The sequence below is a fragment of the Hoplias malabaricus genome, chromosome 5 (assembly GCF_029633855.1).
Source record: "Hoplias malabaricus isolate fHopMal1 chromosome 5, fHopMal1.hap1, whole genome shotgun sequence".
NCBI classification, from domain to species: Eukaryota; Metazoa; Chordata; class Actinopteri; order Characiformes; family Erythrinidae; genus Hoplias; species Hoplias malabaricus.
The window spans coordinates 56,193,104-56,206,985 of NC_089804.1; positions in this window are offsets into that span (position 1 = coordinate 56,193,104).

Genomic DNA, 13,882 nt, shown 5'->3' on the forward strand with positions numbered 1-13,882 from the left:
TCAACACAGTATTAAAATCTACTAATAGAATACAATGGGGTACGATTATACAAAGGTGTAAATACAGTTAGACGGTGAAATGTATTTTGTAAATTCTAAACCTCACCACTAGGGGTCGGTATAGGATTGTGTTTGTTTCTGGACCCTGGTGCAGGAGGTTTTTACTGTGAAGGGATCTCCTCCTCATGTAAAACAATCATCTGTATATTGTCATTTGTGAACCCATTTGTTAAGTGTTATTAATGTGTTATAACTGTCATAACCCTAACAGCTGATAGAAAAATGCGTCCTGAAAAGTGTCTATAAATGAAACGTATTATTATTATTATAATTATTATTGGTCTAAACCATTAAACCGGCTCTGAATCAGCATTAAACCAGGTCTAAACCATTAAACCAGCTTTGACTCGGCATTAAACCAGGTCTAAACCATTAAACCAGCTCTGAATCGGCATTAGACCAGGTCTAAACCATTAAACCGGCCCTGAATCGGCGTTAGACCAGGTCTAAACCATTAAACCAGCTTTGAGTCGGCATTAGACCAGGTCTAAACCATTAAACCAGCTTTGAGTCGGCATTAGACCAGGTCTAAACCATTAAACCGGCTCTGAATCGGCATTAGACCAGGTCTAAACCATTAAACCTGCTTTGAGTCGGCATTAAAGCAGGTCTAAACCATTAAACCTGCTCTGAATCGGCGTTAGACCAGGTCTAAACCATTAAACCTGCTCTGAATCGGCGTTAGACCAGGTCTAAACCATTAAACCTGCTCTGAATCGGCGTTAGACCAGGTCTAAACCATTAAACCGGCTCTGAATTGGCGTTAGACCAGGTCTAAACCATTAAACTGACTCTGAATCAGTATTAGACTCTGAATTAGTTTCAGCAGAGCCCAGCCCTCCTCTCAGTTTAAAGGTGTGTTATAGTCACTGATAAAGCGATGGCCCCCTGTGTGTGTGGAGTAACAGCTGCTGCTGATCTGTGGACTCAGATGTGTGTAATAACTGATAGCGGCCGGAAGTCATGCGACGGTCAGGTGCTGTTTTTCTGGTGGAACTCGGCCGAGGAGGTTGTGAAGACCAGCTTAAGTGGCTTTTTTCAGGCTCATCGCTCTGGTGCGGGGTGAATCTTTAACCCCTCTTCAGGAGTCATGTGCGGTCTGTCATCACTCCTGTTCAAAGTTTAGGAACCCTTCAGAGACAAACAGGTCCGGCTTTTGCTTTCAGGGCAGAACAGGAGGGTCAGGAGTGTGTTGTTGTGTGTGTGTGTGTGTGTGTGTGTGTGTGTGTGTGTGTGTGTGTGTGTGGTTTGTTCAGATCTGATCTCCTTCAACATAATAATGTATAAAATAAAGGATGTATTTGTATCTTTATATGAATTGGAAATGTAAATGCAGCTGTATAATTAATTAATTAAGGGGTGGAGTATGGTGTCAAAACAGGTTCTAAAGTTCTGAGAACCAAAAAACAGAATCAATAACCAATCAGTGTCATTTAGTAATTGAGAAACTCATTAAAACTTAGAATTATTTCGGTATTTAATCGACTATTTTGAGTGTAATATTCTTAAAGACTCCGTCTCCGCTTTCATTCGTTTTTTCTCAGTTGCGCTTCCCTCGGTCTCGCTTTCGCCTCCAGGAGGTTCTCGCTTTTGGACGCGGGTTGGGATCTAGAGTGTCATTGGCTGCTGAAGTTAAGTCCCGCCCACCCAGCCCGTTCTGCACACCCCGCTACGTCAGCGAGAGCGAGAGAACTTTCGGACATGTAGTACTTGAGGTGGTCTACAGGGGGTGTCTACACACACTGGGCCATGTTCCTCCTCCAAGCGTGTTGAGCTCCAGTGACGTGTCACACGTTTAAACGTAATGACCGCGTCCTGTGGGTGTAACTGTGTGTCTCAGACCCTCGCGTAGTCGAACGTAGCCGTGACTCCTGCGCTTCATTTCCGTGAGTGTGGAGGAGAAACGGGCTGGGAATCCGAAGAGCCGGGACGCGGCAGCAGCGCGTGAGGGTGGGAGACGCTCGCTCTGGGAGGAATTTTTAACCTGTGTAAGTGTGTGCGCGTATTCAGTGCTTCGTGGGGACTCATCTCCATGGCCTCCAACTTCGCATTAACTTACCTAGGTCCTTCTCTTAGTGTCACCCCTGGACTGAGAACAGTCCACCGACCAAAAACACCCAGCCGACAGCGTCCTGTGTCACTGATGAAGGACTAGAGGACGAGCGACACACACTGTGCAGCGACAGATGAGCTACTGTCTCTGACTCTACATCTACAAGGTGGACCAACGAGGGAGGAGTGTCTCACAGAGTGGACAGAGAGTGGACACAGGGTTTAAAAACTCCAGCAGCACTGCTGTGTCTGATCCACTCTACACCAGCACCACACACACTCACACACCACCACCACGTCAGTGTCTGCTGCTCTGTGGGGGTTCTGAGCGCTGAGGAACAGGGGGAAATGGGGCAAAGAAAGTGGTGGACTACTAAGTGCTGGAGCGCCCCTCACTGCGCCCTTCTCTGGTGGCAGTAAACGGTGGTCGCCCCACAAGGCCAGGAAAACCGAGCCTTGTGTGAGAGTGTGGAAGTGTGTGGAGGGGATGTAATCAGTCGTCGGAGCTCCCGGGCGGCGGCGTCCCGGTGACAAATTGAAAGTGTCTCAGTCTGGTTTATTGCCCTGATCGGGTCAAACGAAAAATATTGGAGGTCCGAGCGGCCCGCCGCAGACAAATGGACTGATCATGTCTTATTGAGAAACAATTCCTAAAAGGTGGTCTGGAGCGGGAGTGAGGGAAGCGGCGGTGCCGTGACCCTTCTCCTCCGCCACTGGAATCGAATGAATAGAGAGAGAGAGAGAGAGAGAGGTTTCTGATGGCACCGATCCACCGCTCCGACACTCCATTTGTTATGAACTCGGGGGTCCTGATGAAGTGTGGGGAGAGGGGCTCCTTTTGTATTTATTTATTTATTTCTCTCTCTCTCTCTCTCTCTCTCTCTCCCCCTCTCTCTCTCCTGGGCGAGCTACAAGGCCGGCCTTCAGGCTCCTGCTCCTCAAATGGATGGAGAGAGGCGATTGAATTTTACACTCTCCTGCCTATGATTAATACCCACAGGGCTGGGGGCGACATGGGGTGGTGGGGGTGGTGTGGCGGAGTGAAAAGAAATAGAGCAGGGGCTTTCGGTTTGTAATGAAGTCGCCACAAGGTGGTGATCAAGATCCACGGTTCTTTTAAATGGCTCCCTTTGAAAGGGGACTTACACGAACGCGTCGGTCCTGAAGAGTCACTCAGAACGTCTAAGGCCAGGAGCCCCCCGTCCCCCAAACCCACCCCCCTCCTCAGAGCCGCTGCCTTCTTCAGGGTGAAGCCTCTCCACACAAAGGATGATGTGTTTCAGCTTGAAGCAGGTCACTGTCGTATCGTTTAATAATCATTTCAGCGTTTTCTTTGTCTCTCTTTGGTTATTTTCTGAACCCACAAAGTTCTTTACGCTCTTGGGGACGGACAGGCGGAGGACGTGTCAACATGGACGATGCAAAGGCTGGTTCGAGAGGGAGGGGCCGAGTCGGTTTGGTGAAGATGGAGATGGTCAGGAGGCCAGAAGTGACCACAGAGGCAGATAAACATCTGCTGGACACTGGGGTTCTCTTCTCGAGAACTTGTCCTGGAGTCTTTAATGACCTCAGGACCTCGGTTGTACATCTCAGTTGAAGGAGGGCGCTATTTGTTCAGTGCACTGTCCCACGCACTGCACTCAGGCGTTGGGATCCCCTTCCCTTTGAGGAGGAGGTCTCCCATTAGAGTCCTGACCCAGAGCAGCTGGGCTTCAGAGGATCTGTCAGTTCCGATGTTCAGGCGGAAGGCACCATGGCACAACGGGGTTCGGGGTTCCTGGGTGGGATCCTCTCCTCGGGTCACTGTCTGGGAGGAGTGTGGGGTGTTTTCCCAGTGTCTTTATGGGTTTCCTCCAGGGGGTCCTCCCACAGACCAAACACACACGTTGATGTGTGACACTGTCCACGGGGTGTGTGTGTGTGAGTGACTCTCCATGGGTGTGAGTGAATGACTGGGGCATTTGAACACACACACACACACACACACACACACACACACACACAATCTTGTATATGTAAAATGTGGGGACATTACAAACTACCAGCTTAACCCTATACGTGCCCTAACCTTAAAACATGTCTCCACTTTAAAATGTAATAATTACTTTGTGGGGACCTGCCGGTTGTAGCCAAGTCCCCATAATGTGTGATATATTCCAGGTGGTGTGTGTGTGTGCTAATTAACTGTGGATTTTGAGGGAGGAGAAGGCACAGCAATGGGGATCCAAAGGAAGACCTTCTGGTCACAAGCCCACTTCTCTAAGCTTTAATTCATTTTTAAATCTCGTGTTTTGTGATGTCACAAAACTCACATTTACACGATATGTCTCAACTTATGTAGACACCCTTTAACATCCGTGAATTCATCTAAGCACAGCGTACACAACGCCTATAGCACCAGAGGAAATAGGATGATCTGGAGCAGCTGCACATGATTTTAAGTTCACCGTGGCCAATGCCATGGCACTGTGGAGCACCGTTTTGTAGCTTTTTGAAAGAGTTGGAGAACTGGTAGACTATGCCTTTAAAGGGACCCCCCCTCCCCTCTGCTGCTGTGTAGATGTTAATAGAAAATCTCCCCCTCTCCTCCTCTCTCTTCACGCTTTGTTTCTCTGGACGCTGCTGTGGTGGAGCGGGCAGTAAATGTCAGTTTATCACTTAACCCTCTGTAAAAGGGTTGAAGGGTCTAATAAAACCGCAGTGAGGCGGGCATTACCCCGCCCCGGAGCTGGTGTTTACGGCCCAGGTTTAGACACTCGGCACCTCCACTGTGTGGCCACAGGTTTGTGGACGCCTGGTCTCAGGGGCTGAGGCCGGACGATGAGTTGTGGGACGCAAATGGCACAATTCATGCCAAGGCTAAACTGGACAGTGCTCCATCTGTACAGAGAACACAGAGCGACGGCTGCACACAGAGCTGCAGGGTTTACACCCCTCTAGCCCACTCTTAGCATTGGGAATGGTGAACTGAAGCTCATGTGCAACTGCTCCACAGTGTCCCAGGTACTACTCGTGAAGTGCTTTAATAATTCATAAAAAATGCCATGCATGTGTTTATAGTGTCATATAGACATATTATGTATGCTGTTATAAATGTTTATGAAATCTTATAAATGTGTTATGTACAGTTTTACAGACATGTTTATAAAGTCTATTAAACATTCTATGATTTTAGTTTTATAGACATGTTATAGATGTTTTATAATCTTATGAACATATTATAAATGTCTTTAAACCATCTTCTAGTGTGTCATGGACATGGCTAAAGTGTTTTATAAACATGTTATAAGTGTATTTATAGGGTCTTTTCAACAAATGTGTTTATAGATAGTTATAGACATCTTATGAATGTGTCTATAGACATGTTATAAAAGTGTATTTATAGCGTATAAAAGTTTATTTAAATAGGTATGTCACAAATGTATTCATAGTGTTACAGACCTGTTATAAATATATTTATAGAGACTAATAGACTCATTTTATTTATAATATGTTATAAACAGATGGATTTATAGTCTTATAGACGCATGTATATTCATACAGACAATGTGTTCATGGAGTGTTATAGGCATGTTATAAATGCATTGAGTCTTATACACATCATGAATGATTTTATAAAATCTTGAAATGTGTTTATAAGGTTTCATAGACATGTTATAAATGTGTTAGTAGATTCTTATAGACGTGTTGTGAATGTGTTTATAGATTATTATAGATCCATTATAAATGTGTTGTTAGAGTCTTATAGATTTGTAGAAAGCATTAGTGGTTAGAAGAGTGAAATTTTCCATACATTTTGACACAGAGCTCCACAGTGAAGGGGTTTATTTTTATATTAGCATTCTTTTTATTTTTTCTTTTCTCTTCAAAGGACAGCTCTGACACTTTGGCACAGTCTCATATTTCACTCGTTTGACACTTAATAAATACCTGGGGCAGATCGGTGTGAATTTATTTAGCAAAGCAGAATTTCTCACACGGCCGTTTTGCACTGACAGCCGAGGGAACTCTCTGCAGAGCAAAGCTAATAAACAACACACACCACACACCCATCAGCCATAACATTACAGCCACCTGCTTAATACAGCGTAGGTCCCCCTTGTGCCCCGTCAAAGCATGGACTTTTCAAGATCTCTGAAGGGTCCTGTGGTGTCTGGCACCGAGGCGGTAGCAGCAGATGTTTTAAAGGTTGTAAGGTGTGAGGTGGGGCCTCTATGGATGTGACTTGGTTTTCCAGCTCTTCCCACAGACACTGGAATCAACAGAGCTAGGGAATGTGGAGGCGGAGTCAATACCTCAGACCATTCCTGAACAGCTGAGCATCACCCAGAGCATCACACCAACTCCACCAGCTCGCCTTCTTCCCCAGGTTAGTGGTGTGTGTTATACAAATCAGCCCATGAGTTTAAAAAACTCCAGCAGCCGCTGCTGTGTCTGATCCACTCTACACCAGCACAACACACACTAACACCACCACCACCACGTCAGTGTCACTGCAGCGCTGAGAATGATCCACCACCACATCACACCTGCCCTGTGGGGGGGCCTGAGCGCTGAGGAACATGGGGGAAAGGGGGGTAACAAAGTATGCAGAGCAACAGCTGGACTACAGTCTGTAATTGTATAAGTATAAAGTGCCAGTGGAGCTGAGAGAATGGACAGTGAGCGTACAAACAAGGGCCTATCCAGTATATCAGCTGACTGTGGACACACACACACACACACACACCAGCTCCGACTAAACCCCAGAGAAAGAATGTGTGATGTTCCTGGAGTTAAGAGACATTTCCTGTTGCGAAAGCGATATTCTCGTTACTCCCTACACTTCTGTGAAAAACTCACTTTCTTTTTCTCTCTGAGCTGCGGAACACTGCTGGCCTTAAAGCAGCTCTAGGTAGTTTTTTTTACCTTACAATGACAGCTTTAAAATGGTTATGACCCTTCACTGAGTTGTAGTAGGGAGAATAGATCCACTGTTGTTGTTCCTCTGGGATCAGCACCGCAGAAATGGTACTATGTAACTATTGGATGAGGGTAGGAGACCTCCACCTCTGGTTTCCTCCCACAGTCCAAATACACACGTTGGTAGGTGGATTGGCGACTCAAAAGTGTCCGTAGGTGTGAATGTGTGAGTGTGTGTTGCCCTGTGAAGGACTGGCGCCTCCTCCAGGGTGTATACCCGCCTTGCACCCAGTGATTCCAGGTAGACTCCGGACCCACCCGACCCTGAACTGGATAAGGGTTACAGACAATGAATGAATACATTTTAAGTTATTGCTTATAAAATCTAATAATAAATAACACAGCTAAGGCCTTTGAAATCTTTAAAAATACATGACGAATATTAGGCAAATTTTTATTTCGTTGACTGAAACTAGACTAAAATATTTTTAGATTTTGTCAGGAGCCTGAGGTCTGATTAAAGCTCCAGGACGTCCTCCAGGCCCAGAGCAGTGGCCCCTGTAACAGTGCTGCTCCGTGTGGTGTGTGTACAGTGGAGGATATATGGGAGAGATAACGGGAGGTAAAAACAGTGTCGGAGCGACGGGCCGGGGGCCGGGGGCCGAGGGGCAGAGGGAGAAATCGATAGGAAATCAGAGTTTCGGGAGGAGGCCTCGTTAATCAGGTGACACGGTTAAAGAGCGTTAAGGCACTAAAAGTGAGGAACATACGGGTGGTCCGGCGGGCGGTATTGATCACGGGCGAGTGGGCCGGCGGAAGGACGAAACAACTAATACAGTGAGACGTCTGAGAGAGAGAGGAACCGGCCTCGGATCGATCCGCTCCGCCATCAAGGCCAAAAACATCTTCACTGCCATTTCAGCCCTGATCTTCTGACCCCACACTCGTCTAGTCAGGACCTCGCTCTGTTTCTCTCTGTCTCTCTCTCTCTCTCTCTCTCTCTCTCTCTCTGTCTCTCTTTCTCACTCTCTCTCTCTCTCCTTCTCTTTCTCACTCTCTCTCTGTTTCTCTCTCTCTCTCTTTCTTTCTCTCTCCTTGTTTCTTTCTCTTTCTCACTCTCTCTTTCTCCCACTCTCTCTCTCTGTCTCTCTGTGTCTCTCTCTGTCTCTGTTTCTCTCTCTCTCTCTCTTTCTCTCTCTCTCTCTCTCTCTCTCTCGCTCTCATCCCAAACACACACTTGTCACAAAAACACACTGTGGAAGATATTAGACCCCTGGAGCATTAGTGGCCAGGTAATGTTGAGATGTTGGACCAGACCCACATGATCAAAGCAGCCTAACTGTAGCCATAGCAACGGTGCATGTGGCTCTGGTGCGAGACGTGCTGGGGTTAAGAGTGGTCAACCACCCAAAAACATCTGGACTAATGAGGGTCTAAAGGACTGTGTGGAGATACAGGAGAGTGGCCAGTGGTTTTTGCTTCGTTTTTCACGTTCCACTCGCTCTGTCATACTTTCGAACCCAGCTCTGTCCGTTGCTCCTCGTCTGAGTCACCAGGCTTGTGGTCAACTCTCACCAACAGTGATGAAACCCCTGGTCTCTCTCTGTGGCTGTGGCTCAGGGTCCACCGCTCTCCTGCTTTCATTTCTCTCATCAGCATTCGGAGCCACAGCTGGACTCCGTTTCCCAGCATCCTTCTCCCCAGACACTCGTCTGTCCTCTCGTCCTGGAAAGACAGCATCCTGCCTCTGTTCTCAGGAAAAGCAGGTGTCTGGGAGACTCCGAAAACAACACAACTCATCCCCAGCGTGAGCCACTGAACCTTTGAACTCTGGGTTTAGTATCAACCCTGAACTGTGGTAGGACTGAGACTCCAGGGCAGAGGACTGGGGCAGTGTAAGTTTAGTTGGTAACACTTTACAATAAGGGGACATTAATAAACAGCTTTAAAGGAACACTACATAATATTTTTACATCACAATTACAGCTTCAAAATCATTGTGATGCTCCACTGAGCTGTAAAAGTCAGATACGAGCCTCTGTCGTTGCTACTCCGGGACCAGCACAGCAGAAACTACACTATGTAGCTTGTGGAGGAGGGTAGAAAATGACCTCCCTCTCTCTCCCTCCCCATCGATTTTACCAGTGCTGTAAAAATGAACTACACTAGGGGGAGCCCAAGAGCGAAAAGTCTACCTTTAGTCTGTTAAATAAAAATTAGCTTAATTTGAACCATAAAAATTCTGAAATTCAACTCGAGCGACTCCCAGATGCTCATAGAATTGACTCGACTCCTCTTTACTAAGCACGTTTATCCAGGGTTATTACCAGATTCTGGTTCCATAGCCGTCCCACTGAGCAGCGCCTTCACAGTGAGAGAGAGGTGGAGTAAAGTCCAACTAAATGTAGATAATGAAGAGGAGTCGACTCCCAAAGAATCGATTCTTTAAGTGTCACCCTGACAGCATCAAACAGACTGAGCATTTTCCTGTTTATATTTCCTTGAGTTTTCCTGTTATCAAACCAGGAATCCGATAACAGGCCGTTTATCTGTCTTTCACGTTATTGTTTAGTTTTTATCATTTGATAAAAATTGCTAAACATTTCGTCATAGTTCTTGTCTTGAAATGTTTTTATATTTTCCTCTATTTCTCAAACCAGGTCGTCAACAAATAAACTCTGATCTGGAGTTCCGTCCTCACCTTGCGTCCCTGTCGGTGTGGTGTTCGGTGCGTTCTCCCGGTGTCCTCACCCAGCCCCTGGTGGTTGCTCCGGTCATTGCGCTCCTAATGCTGGTCCCAGTGAGGGTTGTGACAGGAAGGGCTTTCGGTGTAAAACCCATTCCAAACTGACTGTGGAAAAGATGATTTACCAGCAGTGGCACAACAACCGCAACCCCTCCAGTGCTCAATGACCAGATAATCATGGTTTGAAAGTGAGCCTCCCAAGTTTGGCATCATTGTAAATGTTGTTTTAATCAATACACCATCATTGCACTGTTGTGTTGCTTGGCAACAACAGCCTACTGTTAAGGAGATACACTATACAGTAGTGGGCGGCACGGTGGTGTTGGTGTGTTCTCCCCGTGTCTGTGTGGGTTTCCTCCGGGTGACTGTCTGTGAGGAGTGTTGTGTGTTCTCTCTGTGTCTGTGTGGGTTTCCTCCAGGTGACTGTCTGTGAGGAGTGTTGTGTGTTCTCCCCGTGTCTGCGTGGGTTTCCTCCGGGTGACTGTCTGTGAGGAGTGTTGTGTGTTCTCTCTGTGTCTGCGTGGGTTTCCTCCGGGTGACTGTCTGTGAGGAGTGTTGTGTGTTCTCCCTGTGTCTGTGTGGGTTTCCTCCGGGTGCTCTGGTTTCCTCTTACAGTCCAAAAACACATGTTGGTAGGTTGATTGGCGACTCAAAAGTGAGCGTAGGTGTGTGTGTGTGTGTGTTGCCCTGTGAAGGACTGGCGCCCCCTCCAGGGTGTATTCCTGCCTTGCGCCCAATGATTCCAGGTAGGCTTTGGACCCACCACGACACTGAATTGGATAAGGGTTACAGATAATGGATGGATGGATGGACTATACAGTAGTTTGCTAAACAGAAAGTGCAACCGCCTTCTAGGACTGATCCTCAAACATCATAGGGTCCCTGTGGATATCTCTGGAGAACTGAACGTGATGCTGCACTTTGTGATTTGTTTAACACTCGTGAGCTTTTATTTAACTGACACTGCGTGAGACTCCTTGATGCTCCTGTGATAAATGTAACCAGAGGGCTTCTGATTACTGTCACTGAAACCAATCTGCTGCTGTACCATTATGAACACCTTCTTATTATCAAACCTAGGCAGTAGTCCAGCTCATTCCTCTGGGCCTGAGCTCAGCTCAGATGGCCAGAGTCTCTATTGAAACCTGCTGTGTTCAGGGGAATCCTGCTTGTTTTTTTGAGGTTTCAGACAAAACCAGATTCAGACTGTTATGAGTGACAGGAACAAAGGCCAACATCTCTCATGGTGCGCCCAGGGCATGGGTGACCTGTGTTTGGGAGAAAGTACAGTTGATGTGGGGGTGTTTAGTGGGATGATTTTTCCAGGGAAGTCCATGGTTTTTTCAGCAAGACCGTCCGACCACAATATGGCTTTGTAGGCACACGGTTTGTGTCCGTCACTGACCGACCTGCGGTCCAGATCTGTCTACTATGGAGCATCATGAAGAGAAGAACTGAGGGAGAATAGGCAAAAGTGTCACTCACACAGCTTTAACAATTGGTTTCCTCAGTTCCCAAATGATTAAGCAGCGTCATTAAAAGAAAAGGTGATGTAAACCAGCATTAGAACTATAGAACTACACAGTGCTGAGTGGTCATTAAATAAACCTTCCTCAGATCCTCTGTCCACATCCTCACACTCACTCTCAGAAAAACAAGTCGTGTGTATGACACCAAGAGTGTTTCTTGGAAATGGTCTGGTGATGTTTGTGCGTTCGGTGCTGAGGAACACACGGCTGCCGCTTCCTGTGTAAGAGGAAGTGGCTTGGCACGGTTCCCGTGGAAGGGTGGACACTAAACACAGTGACTAAAATCAACTTGCACCACCAAGACACACCTTCGGTTTCCCAACAGTTCCTCTGCCTCATCTGTGTCGGGAACGACCGCAAAGAGAAGAGACCTTACACCGACCGGACAGAGCTGAGTCCGGCCCAAGTTTGACTTTAATCCTAATCCCAGAGTCTAACCCTAAACCTCTAATCTCCAGAAGATCAGGAGCAGGAACAGTGCCACAGGCCACACCCAGTCATAATCATCAACCGTGACTGATTACAACTAACAATATCTTGTCATAATTAACCTGTTATAACATGGCTTTAGAAATATCTAGTTGTTTATGGATTCATATCTGAGCCTTTATTAACATGGGCTCCACTTTAGAATAAATCATTATTAATCAGTTATTACACACAGATAGAAAGTGTAACAGTGACCTGGTGTTTGCCAAATAGTGAACCCACATCCATACAGTTAAACCTCAGATCTCGCCGAATGCTGACCTCACTGTGTCTCCTCCATCGGTCGACGTTAACCCCGTCAGCTCCAGAATGAACCCTTTAATGAATTAACCAGTGTTTACTGTAACGTGTGAAACGACTAAACCCACACTCTCAGGTCTGAGCTTGTTCTGTACCTCTGTGTTTCAGGGTCATAACAATATCTTAACATCATAACAATAGAGGAACCCTTTTTGGTGCCGTATCGAACCGTCTATAGCACATCCTCCATCGGTCTGAAAAACCCCTTCAAAATGTTCTTCAAGTGTTCAGGGTTCTATATAGAACCATTCATTCATTCATTGTCTGTAACCCTTATCCAATTCAGGGTCGCAGTGGGTCCAGAGCCTACCTGGAATTATTGGGCGTAAGGTGGGAACACACCCTGGAGGGGGTGCCAGTCCTTCACAGGGCAACACACACAACAACACACCAACATGTGTTTTTGGACTGTGGGAGGAAACCGGAGCACCCGGAGGAAACCCACGCAGACACAGGGAGAACACACCACACTCCTCACAGACAGTAACCCGGCGGAAACCCACGCAGACACAGAGAGAACACACCACACTCCTCACGCACAGTCACCTGGAGGAAACCCACACAGACACAGGGAGAACACACCACACTCCTCACAGACAGTCACCCGGAGGAAACCCACGCAGACACAGGGAGAACACACCACACGCCTCACAGACAGTCACCCGGAGGAAACCCACGCAGACACAGGGAGAACACACCACACTCCTCACAGACAGTCACCCGGAGGAAACCCACGCAGACACAGGGAGAACACACCACACTCCTCACAGACAGTCACCCGGAGGAAACCCACGCAGACACAGGGAGAACACACCACACTCCTCACAGACAGTCACCCGGAGCGGGAATCGAACCCACAAACTCCAGGCCCCTGGAGCTGTGTGACTGCGACTACATAGAACCATATGCTTAAATACTCATTGTTAAGTGTGCACCCGCCACCATAAGTTACATAGTGCAGTTTCTGGAGTAGTAATGACCGGGGTATTCGTAAGTGCCCTTAAGGGTCATTGCATTCATTTGGACATTCGGCCCGAGCTGAACGTCCCCTGAAACGTCTTCTAACTGTCCTCAGGAGCTGAGCGCGATGTAAACCTTCCTCTGACCGGACGTCATTGGCCTCGCCGCTGGTTTTTGCCCAAAATAAATAAATAATTAAAGCATGGCTGGAGCAATAAAAGCGCTGAGAGTACATTAGGGGAAACATTAGAAGGAGGGGATTAGTTAAAAAAAAAACCCGCCAGCGCCGAATCAAATTACACACACAGCGCTCGACTAAACACAAACCGCGGCCGGGCCGAGAGTGGCTGGACGTATCCACAGAGGAGCGGCGTGCGCAGATTGTTTTGGGGGCGACCCGCTCGGCCGCGTCGCGCTGGAGCAAGCACTATTGATTCCCACCTAATTTCCTAATTATTTTCCTATTGGATTTCGGATCTCATAATCGTCATCGGGACACATTAGAAGAAACCCAAAACCCGAGCAGCACTTTTTTCTGCCGCGCTCAACGTTTTCTTTGGTCAAAGTTGAAGAAAAAAAAAAAAAACCCCCAACAAAAACAGAGCTGTGAAATTACGGGTGGGTGCCGCTGCGCTCCCCAGCTGCTCACACGACCCTCCACTTTCCTTTTTTCCAAACGAAGAAACCCCTTCGAAAGCAAATGCAGTGCAAACTGCAGAGAGAGAGGGAGAGAGAGAGAGAGAGAGAAATGAAGATGTTGTGCTGACTACTTTGAGAATGCATCTGTTTAGCGCCGCACATTTTCTGCATGATCTCCTCACAGTTCCCGCAACTTAGCACGCCC